General features: G+C 43.0%; 1 pseudogene; it reads left to right on the forward strand.

The window, feature by feature from the left end:
- The window catches only part of LOC148519864 (52 kDa repressor of the inhibitor of the protein kinase-like), an 81,090-nt pseudogene extending 56,442 nt beyond the window's left edge, over nt 1-24,648 (forward strand).
- Nucleotides 24,649-24,982: the final 334 nt, after the last annotated feature.

Below are 24,982 nucleotides of genomic sequence, written 5' to 3' on the forward strand. Positions count from 1 at the left end.
TACATCCATATCCGCCGGCTGCCCATTTGATGTAATCTAACAAGAGTCCTAGATTCCCAGCGGCGTGCTGAACTGGACTCTATAGTATTTACTTATAGGTGAGTTCCTTCCCGTACAGATGGATCTTTGAGGCCACTGTAGATTTATTGCTAATTGATGAGCCAGGTTATGCATTCCATGTGGATGTAACGCACACTGTTATTTTAATAGATACATAGATGTTCTAAGAGGATTTGGGCTTTGTTTTCATTACAGACATAACTATGTAATGGAGAGAGATTGATCACGTGGGAGAGGATATGTTCTAGGATTTGTTTATATGATTCTAGGATAGGTTTAATACACCTCCTGGTTTTGATTTGGGTGCGTGCCCTGGGATGATACATCTGGTATATATGGGCCCATAGGGGCAGGTGATGGTACTTGCTCTGGACTCACTCTGATCTTTGGGTCTTGACAAAGGGCCTGGTGTGGCCCGAAACATCGACATATTTATGGATGATGCTATGTGAAGTGAATAAATTCTATCTTTTTGCATCAAAGAAAACTGGTGAGTGCTCACTCTACATGTGAATATATTATGACTAACTTGTGAATCCTCTGAGTGCCGCTACCCACTGCAACTTTAGATAGAATGCACTCTCCTAGTGATGCTTTGAATTAGCAGGCACAAAGGTGAAGTTGTTCCCTATACTAATGAGTGCCGGATTTTTGGAATCATATATACTTCTTTTGTATGTAATTGATCCCCACACTTTGGAGTTCTCCAGTTGGGGTAGTGTAATGAAGAAGATGGTATCTTCAATGAGGAGATGACAAGTTTTTAAGCTTTTAAACAATCAGGTCCTATAATGAGACCCTTGCACCAGAAGCACCCAGAGAGTAGTACAACAGTTTTTAGTGTTAAGTATTGCAAATTAATTTTGCTTTAAAATTAGCAGACAAAAACATATACATAAAAATCTTACTTCAGTTAATATAGAATACCACCATTGGTATATTGGCAACAATATTCCTTTATCTGGCCCTGTTATTGGAGTAAAGGTTCTTAGCTGTTGGCAGACCAATATGTTGGTTCCATATAAAATCACCCTACTTGTTTCTTCCATAGGACATCATCAAGGATATAGCTTTAAAATAAAATTGGGTGTCTTACAAGAGCACAATCCAATTTTTATTCAGTAGTCATATTCAAAACAAACGTATACATGTGCTTCAAATGCACAGTCAGTACGTACTATAAAACAGACATCCCACTTTTGCTGTGTTTGACTCCCGACCCACTGGGCATGCACAGTGCTGTGATCTTCCATACACCATGGCATAGTGCTACATGGCGTATGGCTTGGCTCCACTGGACATACGCCAGAAATCCCATTTCAACCCCTCCACTAGGCATGCGCCAGAAATCCCATTGCAACCCCTCCACTGGGCATGCGCCAGAGATCCCATTTGTAACCCCTCGGAGCTCACAGCCAAAGCAGCGCCGACGTGCTGACATTGACGCAAGTTTGCGCTTTAAACGCACAATCAGTTCGTAATACAGAGATCTCTATCTCAAACAGAGCCCACTACCAGTTACTGAAGTCACGAGAAACCGCCATAGTGTAAAAGTCTGAGACAGTGCCGCAATTTTGCATTTGTAATGCCTTACTTTTAAACAGCCCACTACTACAGTAGTTTCACTATAGTGTCCAGAGCCGACAGTGCCAAACTTTTTTTATAATTTTCCAGGGCTCAAACCCGGGACCAGCATTGTTGCAAAGCGATAACTTAACCACTGTGTTTGACTCCCGACCCACTGGGCATGCACAAGCCAGCTATATTAAGTACCGCACATAGTGGGCTCATCCTTGTGCACTCCACCCACCTGCTGCTGTTTTTATACAGTACCCCACCATTAGAGAATAATTCATCCCATCTCATTGAAAGCTGTGCGTGCATCTCATTAATCTACCATATCGGTTATACTGTACCATAATAACAACTCGGGCAACTTCACTACTGTATAGTTATGTACAGTATGTGTACTGATTTGTGTCCCGTTCTAAGGGCCTGATTCAGAGCCGCTCGTAAGCGGCCGCTCGTTCGTTCCGAGCGATGTTTGCACAACTGCGCATGCGTACGGATCATAATACGCATGCGCGAACCAGTCAGTGCGGCCGAAAATCATTTTTTCGCTAAATAGCGAATGCCTGCTATATTGAGTGACAGGAGGAGGCATATGTGGGTGGTAACAGGGGAAGGTGCTTGAAAACGGGGAGTGGAGATCCGAACACAGGCGTGCTTAAAGGTCAAATTGGGCGTTTTATGGGTGTGCATAATTAATACAGCAGCGTCATTGACCTCGTCACTGGGTTATTTTATAGTCAGAACTGCTCGCAAGATTGCGGTAGGAAAAACCAACCACAAGAATAGCGAGCAGTTCATACGCTGGTCTATGTACTCAATTAATCTAATAAATAGCCGACATGACGTAGGATGCGAGCGGCCAGGGGGCGTAGTTTTCCAAAAAACGACCGCATGTTTGGTTCGCTCGTTCAGACCTAGAGACATGAACAGACCGCAAAGAGCGAACGGTTCATTTGAATAGCCACCCCTTTTTTCTGAACGAGCGAGCGCAAATAGCGTCCGACTCTGAATGAGGTCCTAAGAGCTTACTGTACAGTATGTATGTGATATTAAAAATATTGGTTGTGCGAACGTGCAAATACTGTACAGTGCGTGAATGTGATATCCATCCAATTTTATCAGTATGGTATTCAGTACAAATTACAACAGTGGAGCACTAGCCACTCAGCGGTTAAGCGCTGTATTACATGCCGTAGCGTATCCTTCATTGAAGAATACGCCACAAGTCCAGCCATCACGTAACGTCCATGGCGTGACACATAGCCCTGATTGGCGCGCCATGAACATCATCATCATCCCAAAATAAAACTTTATTAATCATGGTATAACCAAGTTTTCAGAGTTAAAAATGTAAAAATATGGCTTTTTGAGAAAATCAAAAGTTTGTTTTGAAAAATTAAAATTTTTTATTGAAACGCACTGATGTGAATAAGCAGGTTCAACAGATCCAACCAGGAAAGTAGTGGCGGATCCAGAGGGCGGCGATTGGGGCGGCGATTGGGGTGGTCGCCACCTGCCCCATAGCACAGTGTGTGCCTGCTGCGATCACTGTCTTCTCCCCCCAGAAGCACATCTAGACTATGGTAGACTTTACAATCAATCTAAAATCCTCCTGGCATAAGTTACTGCTTTGCTAGGAAAAGTTTAGGTTGATTGTAAAGTCTTAAAAAGAGAAAGGGATTGAACAGCACTGATACCAAATGTTAAACTTGGATGAATATACTGTGATAAATATCACTGAAACAATTGTACATAAATCAAACTAAATATGAGAACACAATCAGATAATATTGGTAACAAATATAAATATTGATGGCTCTCCTAGTCAAATATTTGATACAGCTTGGTTCATAATGTATAGTATTTAATAATAAAAGACCATGACATAAAAATCATTACATAAAAATTAGAACATAGAGATTATGGGGCAATAATATTCTGATCCTGAAATGGATAAAAAATGGGTGAATTATCTCAGTCTGTTTGAATCCATAGTCCATATGAAGATATATAAAATTAATTCACAGTGACAATAGCAGCGTTCATACAAAGGGAACTGGAGTCAGAAATTAGGGCAATCCGGATAATTATCCAGCAAGTGATAGAGTGTATTACCAGCCTTCAGAGGTAGTCCATTAGGGCTTATTCTCCTATGCAGCAAGTAGAAAACAATGCTGGTGGCTGGAAGAGGATGATGAAAAGATGCTGGTCCGGAACATCCCGTAAAGTCTCCAATCCAGTAAGAAAATCCAGGGGTGCTAGCACTCTATCACTTGCTGGATAATTATCCAGATTGCCCTAATTTCTGACTCCAATTCCCTCTGTATGAACGCTGCTATTGATTATGTGACCCAGTCACTGTGATTACATTTTATATATCTTCATATGGACTATGAATTCAAAATGAGATAATTCACCCATTTTTTATCCATTTCAGGATCAGAATATTTTTGCCCCATAATCTCTGTGTTCTGATTTTTATGTAATGATTTTTATGTCATGGTCTTTTATTATTAAATGCTATACATTATGAGCCAAGCCGTATTGAATATTTGACTAGGAGAGCCATCAATATTTATATTTGTTACCAATATTATCTGATTGTCTTCTCATATTTAGTTTGATTTATGTACAATTGTTTCAGTGATATTTATCACAGTATATTCATCCAAGTTTAACATTTGGTATTAGCGCTGTTCAATCCCTTTCTCTTTTTAATATTTTATTTCTACCTGTAGTTTGACATACTCCCATTGAACCAGCTGCTTTGACAGCGCCTTTCCTTTTTTCCATTTATATATCTGATTGTAAAGTCGGCCACAGTCTGGATGTATCGAGTGCTGATCGAAGCTGCTCGATGCAGAGCATTTTGTACCTGGTGGAACGGGTCATGTTGGAGGGTCTGATATATATATATTATACATATATGTGCGTATATATACAGTATATATATATATATATATATATACATACACAGTATATATATATATATATATATATATATATCTCACACTTGCCTACCCTCCTGATTCGGCTGGGAGTAATTTTGGCCCTGCCCCTTGCTTTACAATGCCTGTAATACCCACAAATGGCCGTCATCTGTACGGTCACACCGCCTTGTGCCTCCTACGCATGATATATGCTTGTGTATATTATATTATAAGGGCACAGCCGTGCCTTTATATTAAGGCTGCATCTAAAAAACTGCAATTCTCCCATAGAGAATTCTGGAGGGGGGGTATGGCGTTTAAGAGGCTACACCTTAAAAGCTATTAGAGGTAGCAAGCTGAAATTTGGCACGGACAGGTAGAACTGTCACTCGGTGCTGCATGCCAAATTTTAGAGCATAAATATAAAAAATGAGGATTTGGGAGTAATCTAAAGTGATGGGTGATGCCACAGCCAGGGGAGCCCTTTCACCAGGCGCCGAAGCATCACCCCTGACCGCTAGTCAGCCCAGGTCGGGGATCCCTGGGGAGCTGGGGACCCCCCCAATACAGGGGTCCCCCTATCCAGGGCACCCCAGGCCTAGGCTGATAGCCCAGGGCTATCCCCGGCACCCTTTTATTGGGGGGTCCCCAGCTCCCCAGGGATCCCCGACCTGAGCTGACTAGCAGTCAGGGGTGATGCTTCAGCTGGGGGACCCGGTGAAAGGGCTCCCCTGGCTGTGTAATCAACCCTCCACTAGAAAGAGTCCAGAGCTGGTTCTGGTAAATACAGGGGGACCTTACGCATTTTCCCCCCTGTATTTCCAGAACCAGGGTCGGCTCAGAGCCCAGGGCTGGTGGCGCTGAATACGGGGATCCCCTACATCATTTGTCCCCCGTATTTTGGCAACCAGGGCTGGTTCTGACTAGCCCAGTGCTGGTTGTGCATAAGTACAGGGGACCACTACGTAATTTTCCCCTGTATTTAAATACAACCAGGACTGGCTGTTAGAAGTCCGATGCTGGTTGTGTTTTAGGTGGGGGGCACCTTTTTTTTTTTTTACACATTCAAATTTTAACATAGATACGTAGATGGATCTCACTGCTGCGTTCGTGCATCTGTGACTTATTGATTTTATTTTCTCATGTGCATGTGTGAATTCCAATTAGAGATGTGCGCCGATCCTCATGTTTTGGTTTTGGTTTTGGATCTGGATCTCCCCTGGTTTTGGATCTGAATCTGGTTTTGGATTTTTTTCCTTGGTGTTTTATTTTCGTGTTTTAGTTTTGGATCTGGATTTTTTTCTTAAAAAACAAAAACAGCTAAAATCACATAAAATGGGCCTGTTTTTGTTCCTACAGTATAATTAACCTCAATAATAATTATTTCCAGTAATTTCCAATCAATTTTGACCACCTCACAATATTATTTGCTTCATCTACTTAAGGCCAAAAGGTTGCATCCAGCTGGCTGGCTGACTAAGCTAAGTGATACAGTGGGCGGCACTAACATGTGGCAGTTCAGCGTCTAATTTCCAACATGGATACAGTGTGTTATAGAGTGTGGGTTGGATACACCAATAGTGCACTTACTGTGACAGCAGTGTCGGCAGAGCGGGGTTGCTGATGGTGTCCTCAGTACAAGGAATGGCAGTGCTGCGGTGCTGGCAGTGACCTCAGTGAAGGGTACCAGTGATGTCGACAGTGCGGGGGTGCCAGCGGTGTCTTTAGTGCAGGTTTACTGGCTGTGTCAGCAGAACGGGGGTGCCAGCGGTGTCCTCAGTGCAGGTTTGCTTACTGTGTCGGCAGTGCAGGGGTGTTATCAATGCAGGGTGCCGGCAGTGTCGGCAGAGCGGGGGTGCCAGCAGTGTCCTCAGTGCATGTGTGCTGACTGTGTTGGCAGTGCAGGAGTGCTGGTGGTGTCCTCAGTGTGGGAGTGTCGGCAGTGTGGGGGTCACTGACGGCATCCTCAGTACGTGGGGCAGCAGTGCAGAAGGGTTGGCAGCTGTGGTGTCAGCAGCAGGGGATGCTGCCAGTGGGGGTGCCGGTGGTGTCGGCAGTGGGGGGTGCCGGCGGGGGATGGCTGGCGCCATATTTTTCTCTCTCCTAATGCATTTTCATTGGGCTTAACGCTGATTGACTGAGAGCCGTGACAGACGGCTCCCTCAGCCAATCAGCATTACGCTAGCTAAAAAAAAAAACCTTGCGACCCGACAGCGGGGTCACGGGGTTTTGCCTCGGGTGGGGGATCTGGGGTAGTCAGGGAGATCCGTGCTGCGCTCGGATCGCCTGGATCCCCGAAATTCGGGTGGGTTTGGATCTCTGAGATCTGAACCCGCTCAGCTCTAATTCCAATGAGCACACAATTCTGTGAATTAGCAGCTCCACCATTTTGTGAGTGACATCAATCTCACTTTGTGAGAATGTTGAATCTGCAGTTAACCACATGTTGTCATGGCATACCATATCTGTATTACACAAGGAACATGTCCATTAAGGACTTAAGCCTTAATGATTGTAATTTCATTGCTTTTTGGAGTTTGAGTGTCAGAAATTCAATAGGTTTTTGGAATTTTCTGATCATGTCTAAGCAGCCTTAATGGGACGTGTGAAACCGTCAGGTTTTTTGTCTATGGAATATATATATATATATATATATATATATATATATATATATCAATCCATCCACTGTAATATGCTCCACCTGGGGGTCAAACACAGGTGAGACCAGCACTCTTTCTCCAAATGACCATAAATTTAATCTCCATAGTAATCACTTTAAAGCAGCATAATTGTTAGCAGCATGTCCTGGGGTAATCCTGGGTAAGAAAATGAGCTGTTTGTTCATCCAAACATATGATAAGCCTAACTGAATGATCAAGTCTATTTCCCTTTTATAACTCTGCGTAGGATCAAATTTGAGTTTCTTATAGCAGTTCGCAGTTCGTGTCGGATCGTTGCCTCAGTACTTCACTGATATAATCTGATCTGTTTAGAATAACAATGTCCCCGCCTTTATCGGCGGGCAGATGACTATATTCTAGTTGTCATGTAGAGACGTTATGGCTACGATTTCACTGATAATTAAATTAGAATGATGGACATTTGCTTGACGTAAAACAAATTTTGTGAACATACTGCATTGTTCTGCTACAGACGCAGTAGGAATTTGAAGGAGAGAGTCACGTATTCTGACATTAGCCCGAGATTGGTCTCAAATACGAACAGGTTGGGTTTGCAGGCTGGTGTCTTTAGGCAGTGGCGGATCCACGGGCCAAAGGGGGGGCAATTAGGGTGATCGCCCCACGTACACATAACCCCGATTCCTGGAACCCCTGCCTACAACATTAGTAGGTTCCAGCCAGCTGAGAGCAGTCAGTGGCAGTGCAGCCATGGGCCGCTGCGCACAGTATCATGTGAGTGACAGTGACAGACTGTCTGACTCACACAGGAATACTCTCCGGAGCAGGGCTGGTCAGGCAACGTGGCGGGCAGGCTGAGAGAGGGAGTTAAAAGTTTCTTCCGTGGATGGCCCCCTTGTCCTCCTTTGCGCATGCGCAAGGTCAGTTTTCTGACATGTGCAGTCAGTCATTGAGAACGTGGGATCCATCAAGGTGACTGCCATCTTAGGAGCAGCAGAGCAGACTGGGCTGGCTGATGGTGGTCAGAGTTGTCTTCTTCTCCTGCCTGTCACTTTTTTTTGTAGAGTCATGGAGCATATCATTAGGGGTGGGGATGGGAAGGGGGGTCTGGTGCAAATGTGGGTCTGGAGCCTGGTGGGAGCCTGCTCTGACTGTGCCTGTGTGGCTTATTATTATTGGGGAGCCCAGCGGGGGAAGGGGGGGAGGGTTTCTGGTGCACATGTGCGACTGGGGAGAGCCTGCTTTTTAGGGCATATTATTATTGGGGGGCCCAGGGGAGTCTGGTGCACATGTTGGGCTTGGGGGAGGGAGCTTGCTATGAGGGGCTTATTATTGTTGGGGGAGGGGCAGGGGGGTCTGGTGTACTTGTGGGGCTTGAGGAGTTTGCTCTGTGGGGCTTATTATTGTTGGGGGGCCCAGGTGTGGTCTATTGCACATGTGGGGCTGGGGAGAGCCTGCTCTGTAGGGAATATTATTATTGCGGGGGGGGCCCAGGGAGGGTCTGATGCACATGTGGGGCTTGGGGAAGCCTGCTCTGTGGGGTTTATTATTATTAGGGGGGGGTCTGGTGCACATTGTATGTGAGGATGTCTGACTATGTCTCTGGAACATATTATTTATTAGCCATTTTCAGCAGCATTTTTTTTTATTGTGCCATTTTCAGCAGCAGCAGCAGCTCCAAAGCAGTGCTTGGTGCAGTGGCCGGTTTGCAGTGCAGAGCGTCGCTGGTCCTGTCTGTCCCCTTTGTAGACTGTGAGTGGAGCATATTATTTTGTGGCGGGAAGTCTAGTACACATTGTATGTAGGGTATACTTGCCAACTCTCCTCTCCTGAAACAGTAGCAATCTCCCTGATTCCCTAAATAGTCTAGTAATCTCCATGACATATACATTCAAGAGATATGTACATTCAAATGGGATCATTAGTATAATTTTAATTTCTCTGCATTGGTTATAAGGCACAATGGCCCTGATTCAGAGCCGCTCGTTACCAGCAGTACGGTCGTTGCGTTCCGATGTTGACTAACCGCGCATGCATCGGTGTAACACTGCGCATGTGCGTACGGCAGATTGCGAGCTTATTTTGTCTCGTTCGTCAAATAGCGTACAGGAAGTGACATGTCAAATGTGATTGACAGAACAGGGCGTTTTTGGGTGTTGACGGGGGAGGAGATGGAAAAACGCAGGCGTGGCGAGGCGTTTTTTGGGCGTACATACATTAACAAATGCGAACGTCAAATGTGTTCGTACCAACTCATACGTCACTGGATGATCCTCTTTCCCTTCAAAATGCTCGCACAGCTTAGGGGCTGGATAACTCGACCACAGTGGCGATGGCCTTCTCCTCCGTCCCGGCACTCCACGATGTAGCATCGATTAATCACGGCTTGTCAGAAAATCAATTAGTGTTTGATTGAAACCCGGCTTGGTATGTGTTTGGAAAGCAGTTTTTTTGGATAGCACAAAACCGAACGCAGGTGGAAATCATAGCTGCTAATGTCTGGATTACACAATCAATTAGCGTACATTTGTGGGGGTGTATTTTGGCCGCAATGTGTTGTTTTTGGACTATTGTAACAATAATGTCATCATGTTTAGGTTTGGTGCCTCATTTTGTGTTTGCAAGGTGATTTTTCCTCCTTAGGTAATGTTTTAAACGTTCCTTAACGAGACCTTTTTTTCCAATGTGTAATTGTTTAGGTTGAACGTTGTTGGCTTGTGGGCCCGGATTAAATGTAACCCATTTTTACAATAATGTCAGAATACAAAGTCGTACATTTGTTGTAAATTTATTGGTATCCCCCAAAAAATAAATGCACATATTTAACCAAAACATTTTTGGCAGTGTTCATTCCACAATATTTATTAATTGTGCAAACAATAAATTTTTGGTAAACGGAAATGCAAAAATTAAAAACAATTCACAAGAAAGGAGAGGGAAGTTTTGGCCAGAAAGGAATATGAGGCAAGCACAGAAGGAGTGTGGGAAAAGTAGCCAATGCTGTCACCGTTTTTTCGGCCGTTTGGCTGGGGGAGGGAGGGCGCCAGACCGGGTCCGGGATGTCATCGGGCTGGCCTGTCCAGAGGCAGATGTTGTGGCCTCTGGACTAGGCACAGGGCTAGGCACATTTGGAGGATTGGCTGATGTTGTGCCAGAGGTGGAGGATCCTGATGTTCCTGCAGGAAGGGAGGTTGGCTCCACCATGTGCTGGCGAACGAGCTGCTCCAGGGCAGTGGCGATGCGGATGTTGGCCCTGGTATTTTCCGCCAGGGCCTGACCAATGGTCATGTTGGCCGCAGCATTTTGCTCCAGGGCCTCAGCCACCCGTACCAGACTGGCGTCCATCCTCTGCAGAATCTCCGTATGGAAATCCGATTTTAAATTGAGTTCTGTGGGGAGGGACACTGCCTGCGAGGGGGATTGCCCTGGACTGGCTTCTGCAGGGTCCTCAGCCCGATGTACTGGTTCATCCCCTGCAGAGCCTGCTGAAATTCTGCGGCCAAGGCTCCCCTCTGGAGCAGACTCATCCGCCTGTGTCTCTGTTGGAAAAATGAGAAAAGACTCACATTAGAATCTACATATTGGCACAATAACATTTCAGAGTTGGTGACATCACAATATTTACCTGGGACAACATGAGGAGCCGCAAAGTCTGGCATGTCCGTATCCATGTTGGACACGCCAAACACCTCCACAGCCTGCACACACCCCTGTGCCAGCTCTTCTAAATCCGTCAACTCCAATGACACAGGGGTGGGACCTCCACCTGTCCCCCTTGCATGCCTAGCCCTGTCCGCCATTTTTTGTTTCTGGCGATATTTGAAGTCGCCCCACCTGTGGGTGAAAAAGGAACCATTATTTTTTATTTGATTTTGTTTTTGGTTTTAGGGTGGTCAAGTGTTTACTTACCGCCATTTGACATCCCGGGCTAGATGGACATAATCACCCACCCTATTGACCTCAACGGCTACCTCTTCCCACATTCTCCACTTCTGGCTTGAACTCATATTCCTGTCTGCCTGTGGCAGGATGTCCACACACTTCTGAATCAAAACCTCCATCTCCTTTCTTGCGAATTGTGGCTGCCTTTTCTTTTTGGCAGCTTTGCCCGGAATACTGGGCCCAGCAGCCTCTTCCATGTCATCCTCCTCACCTATTTGTGTAAATTTGGAGAATTCTCAACTTCACAACTTGCACAATATTATATTTCTAATTAATCATTGAGTCAAAATGCATGAAATACTTACCGCCAGACTGTTGTCCATTGTTTCCCTGGTCTGTAGCCATGTCTGAGCTTCACACAAAAAATACACCAGAATTTTGTTTTTGTCTCGTGACGTATTTATACATGCGTCCTTATTTTGCGGCCGCATCATTGATTGTGCGTTCCTATGATCCCTCCTTAATTTGTGCGGGAAACAAAACACTATTTATGGCTTGGGGCGTCTCGATTCGAGGTGGCGTTTTTTGAATGTTGGAGGTTACGTTGGTTGGAGTTGATTGTTGGCTGGTGTAGGAGTTTGCGTTTTTGGAAGTAGTTTTTTTGGATATATTCGTTTTTTGGTTTCCGTTCGTTTGTTTTCGTTTTGTAATTTTTTGGTCGTTTCCAGTTTTGGTAAGTTTGGGAAAGTCTAACTGTGGGGCAATTTGTCTCTCATTCTGGTTAAGAATTTTCTAATATTTTTTCCCGTCATTTCATCTCTCTTAGGTTTTATTTTGGCTCTGCCCCAAAGACCTTTTGATCCGGATTCTTATATATTATCTCTTGGTAAGTTCATTTGTTAAACTGTTTTGGAAATGTTCTTGTTTGTCTTTACGCAACTTTGGTTGGCCTTACACATGTGACCTTTGTTTTTCCAAATCCGAAATCTGTTTTTTTTTTTTTTTTTTAGTTACGCTGCGTTTTTGTAACTTGTATTTGCGAACTAATTAGCGCATTTTTACTACTTACTATTGTGACTTGTATTTGCGAACTAATTAGCGCATTTTTACTACTTACTATTGTTACTTGTATTTGCGAACTAATTAGCGCATTTTTACTACTTACTATTGTGACTTGTATTTGCGAACTAATTAGCGCATTTTTACTACTTACTATTGTGACTTGTATTTGCGAACTAATTATCGCTTTGTGAAATGCTTATTCATCCCTTAAAATTGTTTGTGTTTTCTCGGTAGCATTTGTTGCTTACATTTGGCCTCAATTTGACGTAGTGTGCGCAACGTCGTTTTGCTCTTTGCCCAAATGTGTGTGTGTCCCCTTTTATGTTTTGTCTTGCTTAAATTTTTGAAACAGAAATGGCCAGCATAAAATGATGTATATTTATGTTGTGATTATTTCCAGTTTCAACATATCATGACAATACCCCGGCATGTAAGCATCAATGGATGGTATCTTCAAGCTAAGTAAAAATTTTAATTTTTGGGGGGGTAAAAAGCCTGACATTCAAATCTTGCCATTTCAGGTTGATATGGGTCGGATTGTTCTGGCCCTGCTCCCGGAAGCCGACCAACCTCAATCTCGTCCCAGGCGTAGGCATTGTAGGCGTGCAAGGCCCCAGATATTTCGAACATGTGTCACCCTTTTTGGAATGCCCGATGATGAGGTTTTAAGACGCTACCGTCTTCCTCCAAAAATCATCATAGACACTCTCTCATTAATAGAGAGTGATCTTGAGCGGCAAATTGACAGTCCTACAGCAATACCACCACTTACGCAATTTATGGCAGTGTTACATTTCTGTGCCTCAGGATCATTCCAAACAACGGTGGGAATAGTGGCAGGCATCTCACAATCCTCCTTTTCCCGGATCCTGAGGGCAGTGATGGAGGCACTTTTCAAGCACCTCCATCATTTTATTCAAATGCCTTTGGATATGGGTTCCCTTAGTGTGGCCAAGGCCAATTTTTACCAAATAGCTGGCTTCCTACACATCATAGGGGTTGTGGATGGTACTCACATACCACTTCAGCCTCCAGCACGGCTGGAGGCAATATTTAGAAACCGGAAACACTATCACTCCCTCAATGTAATGGTGGTATGTGATGCCTCCCTCCAGATCCTGTCCCTGAATGCAAAATTACCAGGAAGAGCACATGACTCCTTCGTCATCCGGCAATCAGGGATATGGCACAAATTAACCAACCTACAAGCTGGTGATGCGTGGCTTCTGGGTAAGTGGAGACCTTTAGTACATAACAATGTTAAGCTTCATACAGAGTGATCCTGATGTTGTCTATTCTTTTTCACAGGAGACAGTGGCTACCCTTGCACGCCCTGGCTGCTCACTCCTTATTTGGCTCCCACACCAGGCCCACAAAGTGAGTATAATTCCGCACTTACAGCCACCAGGCAAGTGGTGGAGCACTGTATCAGCCTTTTAAAAGGCCGATTCAGATGCCTCCACCGCTCTGGTGGCGAGCTCATGTATTTGCCGGATATGGTTTCGAAAATTGTGGTCCTGTGTGGGATATTTCACAACGTCGCCATAAGGAGTGGTGTCCCAATGCAGCCAGAGGATGCCTTACCTAAGGATGGCCCCCCCGAGGTTGGTCGGAGGTCAGTATGTGGGGGGGCCATACGCGATGATGTGGTGGCCAGATTTTTTAGGTAATTATTGACAAAACAACAGTGTTTATACCTAATGTGGTAGGGTTTGTTTGAGAACATCTAATTATTTATTTTTATTTTCTCCATCTTCTGTTTTTTCACATAATCTTTGGCACTCCAACGATGACTACTTCCTGCTACCCTTAAAAAACCTGTATGTGGACATTTTGGGGATATATTCTGGAACCCATATTGCAACGCCATATTTGTGGAATCATGTTGGCATGGTCCTTCGTCAACCAGTTCTTGATTTGTTGTTTTTTTATTTGGTTTTGTTGGTATGTGTTGTATTTGTGATTATCACTGTGTGTTTTGTTTGTGAGTGACCACTTTGATTTTTCAGTTATGTTGTGAATAAATGTTTTGAGAGTGAAATGTTGTACCTTTTTTGGAACGTTACAAGCAAGTGTAACCAGGTTCACACACGTTACATTTGACTAAGGGGTAATCCAGTACTGACGCCAGTTGAGCTAAAATGTAATATGTTTTCAGGGTCCAAACCAACACCCAAAGGAAGCCTGTACAATCATTTGGCTTCGTAAGATTGGCCTAAGCAGCTTGCACCCCAACTAGGAACCTGTAAAATGTAGTAATATCTAATTGTGACTACACCAAAAAAGGGAAATGAGATTGTTACTGTTAGGTGTTTCTTGTAGCTGTTTTTACATAAAAATACAACACACAATCTTAGTGTCAAAAAATGGAAATCCTTGCAGGATCTGGCGGCGTGAGCCGAAGGAGCGTACGCGGGCCCGTACCTCCGCATATGCGGAACACTTTTCGCGGTTGGTGATGGGTGGAGGCTGGCTGGTGATCCACCTATCCATGACCTCCGTTAGCACCAGCAGCTCGCGCCTGGTGAATGCGGAGGCTCTCATGATGGCAATGGTGTTTTTATTAAAAATCATTTTTAATAAAGTGCCCCAAAATTTTTTGATTGGCTAATGTATTTGGGTAATTAACAGGACCAATTCTATTGGTTAGTGTATGAGTCATGTGTTCGACAGGGCCAGAAATCTCTTGAGACTTATGATAGGCTTGATGCAGTGACATGCGTAAGCAAATTTAAATAAAGAAATGAACTCCGGGAAATATGCGGGTAGAAAAACAAATAGAACAATTATTTAATTGAGGCTAGCATGTATTTTGACAATTAAAAGCGAATGTTTAAGCCGTACGTATTCTGCGGGTAAACACAAACACGGACATGAATAAAGTTTATTGCGTTGTGTTAAAAAAACAAACAAACAATTTAGCGAATTGATATTTTGATTGGCATGATACGATTGAGGGAGGTAGGCAGAATAAACGAGCAGTTAATCGAAATCTGACAGTCCAACTTCCGGGCAGTACTAGTGCGTGCGTTCCCTTCAAGCCACTTCGGGGATGTACGCTCGCTATTTGGCACGCTCGTTAGTTAGAGGAGGGGTTGCTTGAGTTTGGGGAGGATGTTTGTCTGCGTGCGAAAATACGAGCGAGTGCTTGAATTTAAATATTTTTTTACGTACGCCGAACGTACGAACGGTCACTTGCGTCCGAGTCTGAATGAGGGACAATGATCCCTATGGTTACAGACATTTTCTGAAAAGTATCAGTGCTTTTTCATCAACTAGAAGATCTTACTAACTGCTTTGGGGCACATTTACATTAGCATGTAAATCAATTTTATATGACACACTTCTCAGATGTAGCAGTACACGTCTAATTTACCGCCGTTTTCACAATCTCCCTGAAATGCTTTTTCAAAAGTAATGATGTGGGGAAGTCTAACTTTCTGTCTCTCTAACATATTAATAGGTCCCTTTAGTTGTAAAGCGCCATCTTCAGCAGCATCAGCGGTGCAGTTCTGGGTGCGGTGGCCAGATTGCAGCACAGAGCGTCGTGGGTCCTGCCTGTCCCTTTTGTAGACTGGAAGTGGAGCATATTATTATGTGGGGGGGGGAGAATCTGGTGCACATTGCATGTGAGGGTGTCTAATTTTCTGTCTCTGACCTGGATGTACTAAAGGAAAAATGCGGTAAAAACCCTGTTCGTTTTTACCGCATTTTGGCCAGGGATTAGTACATTTCCATATGTACTAAGCCCCGGCCACCCTTTTTTCAGTGTGGGGGGTAACACCAGAAAAACCTGGCGTTACCCTCTTACTGCACCCGACTCTTCGCCGCCGCCTCGCCACTCCGCCGCCGCCCAGTGCTGCCTCCCACTCACCTGCTCTCCATGGTTGCCGTCCCCTGCTCCTGCTGGGTCCTCCGCCTCCTCCTCCTAATCTTCCAGGTGCAAGGAGGAGGAGGAGGAGGCCGGGGCTTCCTTCACAGGTGACCAGCAGGAAGCTCCCGAGGCTCGGAGGGGGTGGGGTCCCACGGAGACTCTGGCGCCGGCTGTGTCGCAAAGGGCAGCTCTTATCACAAGAGCTGTCCTTTGCAATACTAATCGCATATGTTAGTACATATGCGACTAGTAAGGTTGTGGTGACTTGCGGAATGGTCACTGCAACCTTAGTACATCCCGGCCTCTGGAGCATACTAATAGGTCCCTCTAGGAGTAAGGCACCAACTTCAGCAGCAGCAGCGGTGCAGTTCTGGGTGCGGTGGCCAGATTGCAGTGCAGAGTGTCGTGGGCTTGCCTGTCCCTTTTGCAGACTGTGAGTGGAGCATATTATTATGTGGGCGGGGGGTGGTGCACATTGCATGTGAGGTCTAACTTTCTGTCTCTGTAAAATCCTAATAGGTCCTCTCTAGGCGTAAGGTACCAACTTCAGCAGCAGCAGTGGTGCAGTTCTGGGTGCGGTGGCTGGATTGCAGTGTAGAGCGTCATCCTGGAAGTCCAGGAATGATGATGTTTGTCCATGAAAGATGACATTTTATATATATATATATATATATATATATATATATATTGATATATCTTGGGGTAATTAGCTTGGTAGGGGGTGAATTGGTGCAGTGTTTAGGTGCTTAATGAGGGTCCACACACAACATTCAAGTAAATAAATGATGGTTTACTTTCCAGAATAGAAAGCCAGTAAACAAGCAGAAAATAATAAACAACCTAGCCCCTATTTAGGATGTCTAACTCACTTCTTGAACCCTCTCTATAAGGGTACAGCTAGTCTGCCAATAAAGTCTCAGCCTGCTTCTGTGCAGGTCTATTGCCGGCTTCGGCCTGGCTTAGCTGCCACAGCTATACAAACACAGTCAGTCTCTATGCCTTCCCTGTATCCTCCAGATATACATTATGCCTTGGTTTCCTCAGCCTGCAGCCCAGCTGCTTCAATGTCACACAGTCTGAGAGTGCCTCCTTCAGGTACAGACCCAGGCCTCTTGGCCTCCAAAGGCGTCCTCAGCTTCACTGGGCTCTCTGGCTGCCACAGTCCCGCATAGACTGTCTCCAACAGCAGCCTGACTGGTCTGCCTCCTCATCAGCCCACACCTGAGCTCTCTCCACAAGGTAGCCATTAGGCTACAATGCTTTTCTACTCTGTGTGGGCACATCTGTCCTGCCCCACATAGAATCTGCTGTTCACCAGCACCACCTCTTGTGATACTGCCACAATATATATATATATATACAGTCAGGTGCATAAATATTGGGACATTGACAGAATTTTCATATTTTGGCCTCTATTCACCACCACAATGGCTTTGAAATGAAACAAACAAGATGTGCTTTAATTGCAGACTTTCAGATTTAATTTGAGGGTAATTACATCCAAATCAGGTGAACGGTGTAGGAATTACAACGGTTTCTATATGTGCCTCCCACTTTTTAAGGGGCCAAAAGTAATGGGACAAACTAAACAATCCTAAATCTAACTTTCACTTTTTAATACTTTGTTGCAAATCCTTTGCAGGCAATTACAGCCTGAAGTCTGGAACGCATAGACATCACCAGACGCTGGGTTTCATCCCTGGTGATGCTCTGCCAGGCCTCTACTGCAAATGTCTTCAGTTCCTGCTTGTTCTTGGGGCATTTTCCCTTCAGTTTTGTCTTCATCAAGTGAAATGCATGCTCAATCGGATTCAGGTCAGGGGATTGACTTGGCCATTGCATAACATTCCACTTTTTAGCCTTAAAAAACTCTTTGGTTGCTTTTGCAGTATGCTTCGGATCATTGTCCATCTGCACTGTGAAGCGCCTTCCAATATGTTCTGAAGTATTTGACTGAATATCAGCATATAATATTGCCCGAAACACTTCAGAATTAATTCTGCTGCTTTTGTCAGCAGTCACATCATCAATAAATACAAGGGAACCAGTTCCATTGGCAGCCATACATGCCCACGCCATACATGACACTACCACCACCATGAGGTGGTATGTTTTGGATCATGAGCAGTTCCTTTCCTTCTCCATACTCTTCTCTTCCCATCACTCTGGTACAAGTTGATCTTTGTCTCATGTGTCCATAGGATGTTGTTCCAGAACTGTAATGGCTTTTTAGATGTTGTTTGGCAAACTCTAATCTGGTCTTCCTGTTTTTGAGGCTCACCAATGTTTTACATCTTGTGGTGAACCCTCTATATTCACTCTTGTGAAGTCTTCTCTTGATTGTTGACTTTGACACATATACACCTATCTTCTGGAGAGTGTTCTTGATTTGGCCAACTGTTGTGAAGGGGTTTTTCTTCACCAGGGAAATAATTCTTCTGTCATTCACCACAGTTGTTTTCCGTGGTCTACCGGGTCTTTTGGTGTTGCTGAGCTCTCAGGAGCGTTCTTTCTTTTTAACAATGTTCCAAACAGTTGATTTGGCCACACCTAATGTTTTTGCTATCTCTCTGATGGGTTTGTTTTGATTTTTCAGCCTAATGATGGCTTGCTTCACTGATAGTGACAGCTCTTTGGATCTCATATTGAGAGTCGATAGCAACTGATTCCAAATGCAAATGTCACACCTAGAATCAACTCCAGACCTTTTACCTGCTTAATTGATAATAAAATAACGAGGGAATAGCCCACACCTGTCCATGAAATAGCTTTTGAGTTGATAGTCCCATTACTTTTGGCCCCTTAAAAAGTGGGAGGCACATAGAGAAACCGTTGTAATTCCTACACCGTTCACCTGATTTGGATGTAATTACCCTAAAATTAAATCTGAAAGACTGCAGTTAAAGCACATCTTGTTTGTTTCATTTCAAAGCCATTGTGGTGGTGAATAGAGGCCAAAATATGAAATTTCTGTCAATGTCCCAATATTTATGCACCTGACTGTATATATATATACACATACTTGTTATATAATTTTAAGGAGCATAAAGGTAATGGTTTAAGAGCATCTATTTAACAAAAGCTGAGTTAATAAATTTTTTTTAAATCTTGTACAACTTTATTTTCTACACATTATAATTACGTTAAGCTCTGTCAATTATAGATAAAAGTGCAAGTGTATGGATGAGTTTGAAGCATTGCATTGTATTAATGTGTGATATAATTATGTTTTATGGCACTGATGTGTGGGATAATTATGTTTTATGGCAATGATATGTGGAATAATCATGTTTTATGACAATGATGTGTGGGATAATTATGTTTTATGATACTGATGTGTGGGATAATTAGGTTTTATGACACTGATATGTGGGATATTTAGGTTTTATGGCACTGATGTGTGGGATAATTATGTTTTGGTGGCACTAATGTGTGGGATACCGATGTTTTATGGCACTGATGTGTGGGGTACTAATGTTTTATGGCACTGATGTGTGGAATAATTATGTATTGGGGCACTAATGTGTGGGATACTGATGTTTTATGGCTCTGATGTGTGGGGTACTAATGTTTTATGGCACTGATGTGTGGAATAATTATTTTTTTATGACACTGATGTGTGGGATATTTATGTTTTGTGGCACTGATGTGTGGGATAATTATGTATTGGGGCACTAATGTTTTATGACACTGATGTGTGGGATACTAATGTTTTATGGCACTGATATGTGGGATAACTATGTATTGGGGCACTAATGTGTGGAATACTGGTGTTTTATGGCACTGATGTGTGGTATACTGATGTTTTATGGCACTGATGTGTTGGAATCAGTATGATTTACCGCCGGACCCATGCCCGGTGGTTGGAATACCGACAGCGGCATCCCGGCAGTGGAGGAAATCCCGATCATCCAAGGTAAGTATTGTCTAACCTAATTCTACCCCATAACCCTAACCCTCCTTTAGAGGTGCCTAACCCTAACCTTTCCCCAAGTGCCAAATCCTAATCCCCCCTCTAAGTGCCTAAACCTAACCCCCCCTTCCCTGCCGCCTAACCCTAAATCCTCCCTGGGGGTGCCTAATCCTAAACCCCCCTTACCCTAGCCCAACCCACACCTCCCAGGGGGGTGCCTAACCCTAAGTCCTCCCCAGGAACGCTAAACCTAACATGTGCGGCTATCCACGCTCGGCACCTGGCGTCCCTTCGACCAGGATGCTGGGTGCTGGTCTCCTGGCATCGATAAAATGACAGGCATCTAGATTTAAACACCGGTCATTTAACCCTCACCGAGATTAAGCAGTTGGGAAGCCGGCTGTTGGGATTTGGTCCGCCGGCTTCCAGACTCCATACCGATGTGTGGAATAATTATTTTTTTATGACACTGGTGTTTGATATTTATGTTTTATGGCACTGATGTGTGGGATAATTATGTATTGGGGCACTGATGTGTGGGATACTTATGTATGGGGGTACTGATGTGTGGCATTATATTTTATGACACCGATTTGTGTGATAATTATGTATTTTGGAGTATTGATGTGTGGCATATGTATGTATTGTGACACTGATTTGTGGCCTAATAACATAGAAGGTACTGCGGTGTTAAAAAGAAACCTTGATAAATCTTATAGGCCCCATAGTACTTTAACTTTATCTGTTTATAATATTGTTTATTACACTAAAGGGTGCCAAAATCCAATTCACTTACTAGAAAAATTAGTCTTGGGTCAGCCCTGCTCAGGGTATTAAGGGTGATGTGTGTATGCAAGGTGTAACATTATGGTCACATATTAAGTATGTAATTATTGTGACACAGTCGGGATAGGGGTCCCTCTCCTGGGGTAGATGGACTCCCTCTTTACACACACACTAGCCGTAGAAACAGGATACAAGTCAGGGGTTCTCGTATAAACTGGCTGGTGCCAGTCTTTATTGTGCCAAATGAATAGAAACATAAACAAAACATAAACATAAGTCCTAGCCCGGGTGGGGACTAGCTACACAGCAGATTCCCTCTCTATAATAATGGTAGGGCCTATTGCCCTCACCATCAACAAAACAAGTGCACAGTACTTACAAAGATTATCATCAAGTGTGTCTGAACAGGCTAGTCTGCCTGCTCTCCCAGGTGTGAGACACTCAGCCACAAACAAAGCATGCTTATATTAGCCATTTCCAGCTGCAAGCCCTAATGAGCCTGTTACCAGGCTGAAAGGTCCAAAACCTGGAGTGGCCTGTGGATGGAGCCCTCCCTCTCCTCATATCCACACCCCCAGGACCCAAACTAGCTTTTCCAAAAGCCGACACTCTGGTCTTCCTTCAAAACAGACTTCTCCTGGAGGTTTTTAGAACACATAGGTCAAAAACCTAAAACAAATTACCTGCCATTGACCACTTTACCAGTGCTTCTATCACATTATGCATATATGTATCCCATTAGATTATCCGATCATATTACCATAATAAAAAGGCTCCTGTTCTAAAATATACTTTCACTGTAGTTTATGTTGTTCCATTTTCCAAGTGGGTGTCTGTGTGTTGGTTTTGACAGTTGGAACATGCAACTGTAGTAATCCACCAGTCCATTTTTATCTATCCTAAGTTTACCAAGCAAGAAATGAAACACAGCCACAAATCTTGGATTTTTTCATACAAAAGAAGAGAAGGGTAGAAGATGAAGACCTAAATCAGATTGAAAAACCTAGTGAATTAAACAGAGATGAAAATGCTGAAGATTGTTTGCCTTCAATTGAAGCTTGTGGCAGCATGCAGAAGAATGAAATTGGCAACTACATTGACTCAGTTTTGGCTATTGATGGCAATTTGAAATGTGAGCTTCTAGAGAGACCATGGAGGCCTTTACTTTTGTACCTGCTTCCGTTTTCTACTCATAATTTGAAAGGAAAGGAGGAAAAAAGGTTTCTGAATCATTCTCATCTGGACAGTTTTCCATGGCTGGTATACTCTGATACTAAAAAAGTGGTCTTCTGCCAATATTGTGCCCTATTTGTTATGGCTGGAATGGGAGACTCTCACAAACATGTCCCTCTTCAGAAACTTGTAAAAAAGCCCCTGACTGTGTTTGCAAAACTGTTAGGCAAAGATGGAGACCTATGCACTCACGAGAAGCAGCAGTACCACGGAGATTCTGTGCAAGCAGCAAAAGACTTTCTAAAGGCCTTTTATGACCCAGAGAGGAACATTATGAACAGGATTAGTTCACATCGACTATGGCAGGTCCAAGAGAACAGACAGAAATTGAAGCTTATAATAGAAATCATTCTGTTTCTTGGCAGACAGAATATACCTCTTTGAGGACATCGAGATGTGGAGAATTATTTACAGAAGCTGACACAGAGCCACTGATTAATGAAGGAAACTTTACAGAGCTTCTGCGCTTTAAAGTTAACAGTAGGGATGCTGCTCTGGCAAAACACCTTGAGAATGCATGAGCAAATGCAACTTATATCAGCAAGAATACACAAAACCAGCTGATTGAATGTTGTGCAGAAGAGATTAGGACTGTGATTCTTCAACGTTGTCAAAGAAGCAAAATTATACTGTGTGATATTTAATGAAACTACGGATATATCCCACAGTTCTTAGCTGAGTCTTTGTTTAGGTTATGTGCACAAGGGTCAAAGACATGAAGACTTCATTGCATTTGAAAAAGTTGATGAGGCTTGTTTCAAGGATTTGTCACCATCTTTGAGCCTAAAGTGAATGGCAAAGTTCTGGGGCAACTGGTAAATAGGTAAATGAGAAAGTTACATTTAGACCTGCTGAATTGTGTTGGGATTGGCATAGATGGCTGTTTCCTGATGATATCAGAGCATGCTGGGTGCAGTTGCAAAGATCCAAAAGGAGGCCAAATATGCTTCAAGATGCCCTTGCATTAACCATGTGCTATACTTGTTGATGTCCAAGACTTCATCGGTTCAGAGTATATGCAATAGTATTGTCATCATAAAGGAAGTTGCATGTTTTTTTAATGCTTCAGCTAATTGAAACCATATTCTTATGAATGTTGTTGATGCACAATTAAAGGGCATGTGCAAAACACGTTGGGTGGAGAGAAGTGAAAGCTTGATTTAATTACTTGACCGAATTGAGAAAATTGTACAGGCACTTGAATGTACATACAGTATATCGCAATGGACTGCAACATCCATTACAGACAAGAACTTGTTAATTTCCATCAAAAATATTGATTTTGTAGCGGCATTGCAGTGCCAGTTGTCTATATTTGCTTTGAGTCTGCCACTTAGCCGGCTGTTCCAAAAGAAAACTGTAGTCTTCACTGGTGCTGCTACCCTAGACACTGATATCCTGTCAGTTCTGAACAACCAGCGTTTAAATTGCATTCAAGCGTTTTCGACAATATTTGCAAAGTTAGATGTTGCAATAGAATTACTCAGAATAATAAAGAAAAATCAAATGCATAGATCAAATGTTCCATTTCACACCAGAGGAGTCTTGTAGAAGGTCGATATACATTCCTTTGCTAGATTCTGTAATAAATGATTTGCAATCCAGATTTTCTCTTGAAACATTGTCATCTTGTGAACTCTCCTGCTTGCTGCCAAGAAACATCTTGCATTTGAACCAAGAATTTCTGACATTGAAAGTAAATACATTGTGCAAAACCTATGGTTATCTATTATGGTCTAAACCTGGACTGGATGTGAATTACTATCAGAGATTCAACTCTGGAAAGATAAATGGGTACGGTTGGCTGACTCCATGACTCTTCCAGAGTCTGTAGAAGAAGCATTCTAGAATTGTGATGAAGATATTTATTCCTTAGTTAATTCCCTTCTGAGAATTCTTCTAACGTTGCCCATAAGTGTTGCATCAGTTGAAAGGAGCTTCTCTTCACTACGGCATTTGAAGACATGGTTGAGATACCTCAGTTAAATATTGTAAGAAAAGGGGTATGAGTGGAATCCGCACCAGTCACTCAGTATGAGCATGTGATTGAATCTAAGTTGAATTATGGATACCAACATACAGGTCTTAACTGGAATAAATTGAAGTAAAACTGATACTGTGGTTGGAGGTGCTACCAGAAAATTTCTGGGGATCACAATTTAAATGTTATGCAGAGAAGCAAAAGAACAAATATGTCTTACTGGTGCACTCATTGGTAATAGTAAATGAAAAACATAAAGCAAGAAGAAAAAAACAAGAAAAATTATTATAAAAATTTAGACATAATACTTAACCTTTAATAAATCTAGTTTAAAAAGAGAAAAAGAGTGTATTTCTAGATACACCTATAAACATCTGGAATCTCAAAAGACATGAGTAATAAAGAAATTTACATACAAAAATAAGCATGCTTAATTTTTGTATGTAAATTTCTTTATTACTCATGTTATTTTTTTCTTGTTTTTTTCATCTTGCTTTATGTTTTTCATTTACTATTACCAATGAGTGCACCAGTAAGACATATTTGTTCTTTTGCTTCTCTGCATAACATTTAAATGGTTGAGATACCAAATGGTTCAGGAGAGGTTGACTGGTTTAGCTCTTTTACACACCTATCGGGAAATCGCAGTAGACATTGACAAAGTGATTGACCGCTTTGCGAACAATGGAAAACGAAGACTGGAGTTTGTGATGTAATAGGTAGGCTTAGTTTTATTTATTATGATCTATTTCCTGTTAATGAATATTTATATTCAGTTTGTTTTATTTTTTCAGTATTTGTTGAAAATGGGAGGAGCAGAACTGTAAGTGGGAGGAGTAATGAAGAGAGAGGGGAGGAGTTAGTATTAATTCATAAACTGCCTCCCCAAAAGTAAAGTCTAGATCTGCCACTGCCTTTAGGTGAGGAGGTTGTGTCAATTGCAGATTTATGCAAACTGGAGATGACTTTGTGCACCCCACACAAGATGTGAAATACCAGCTGTATCACAGGATGAAATATGGGACCAAATTTGTGACTTACAGTATGTGA

This window comes from Taudactylus pleione, unplaced genomic scaffold, assembly GCF_031769625.1.
Source record: "Taudactylus pleione unplaced genomic scaffold, aTauple2 ptg000179l, whole genome shotgun sequence".
Taxonomy (NCBI): Eukaryota; Metazoa; Chordata; class Amphibia; order Anura; family Myobatrachidae; genus Taudactylus; species Taudactylus pleione.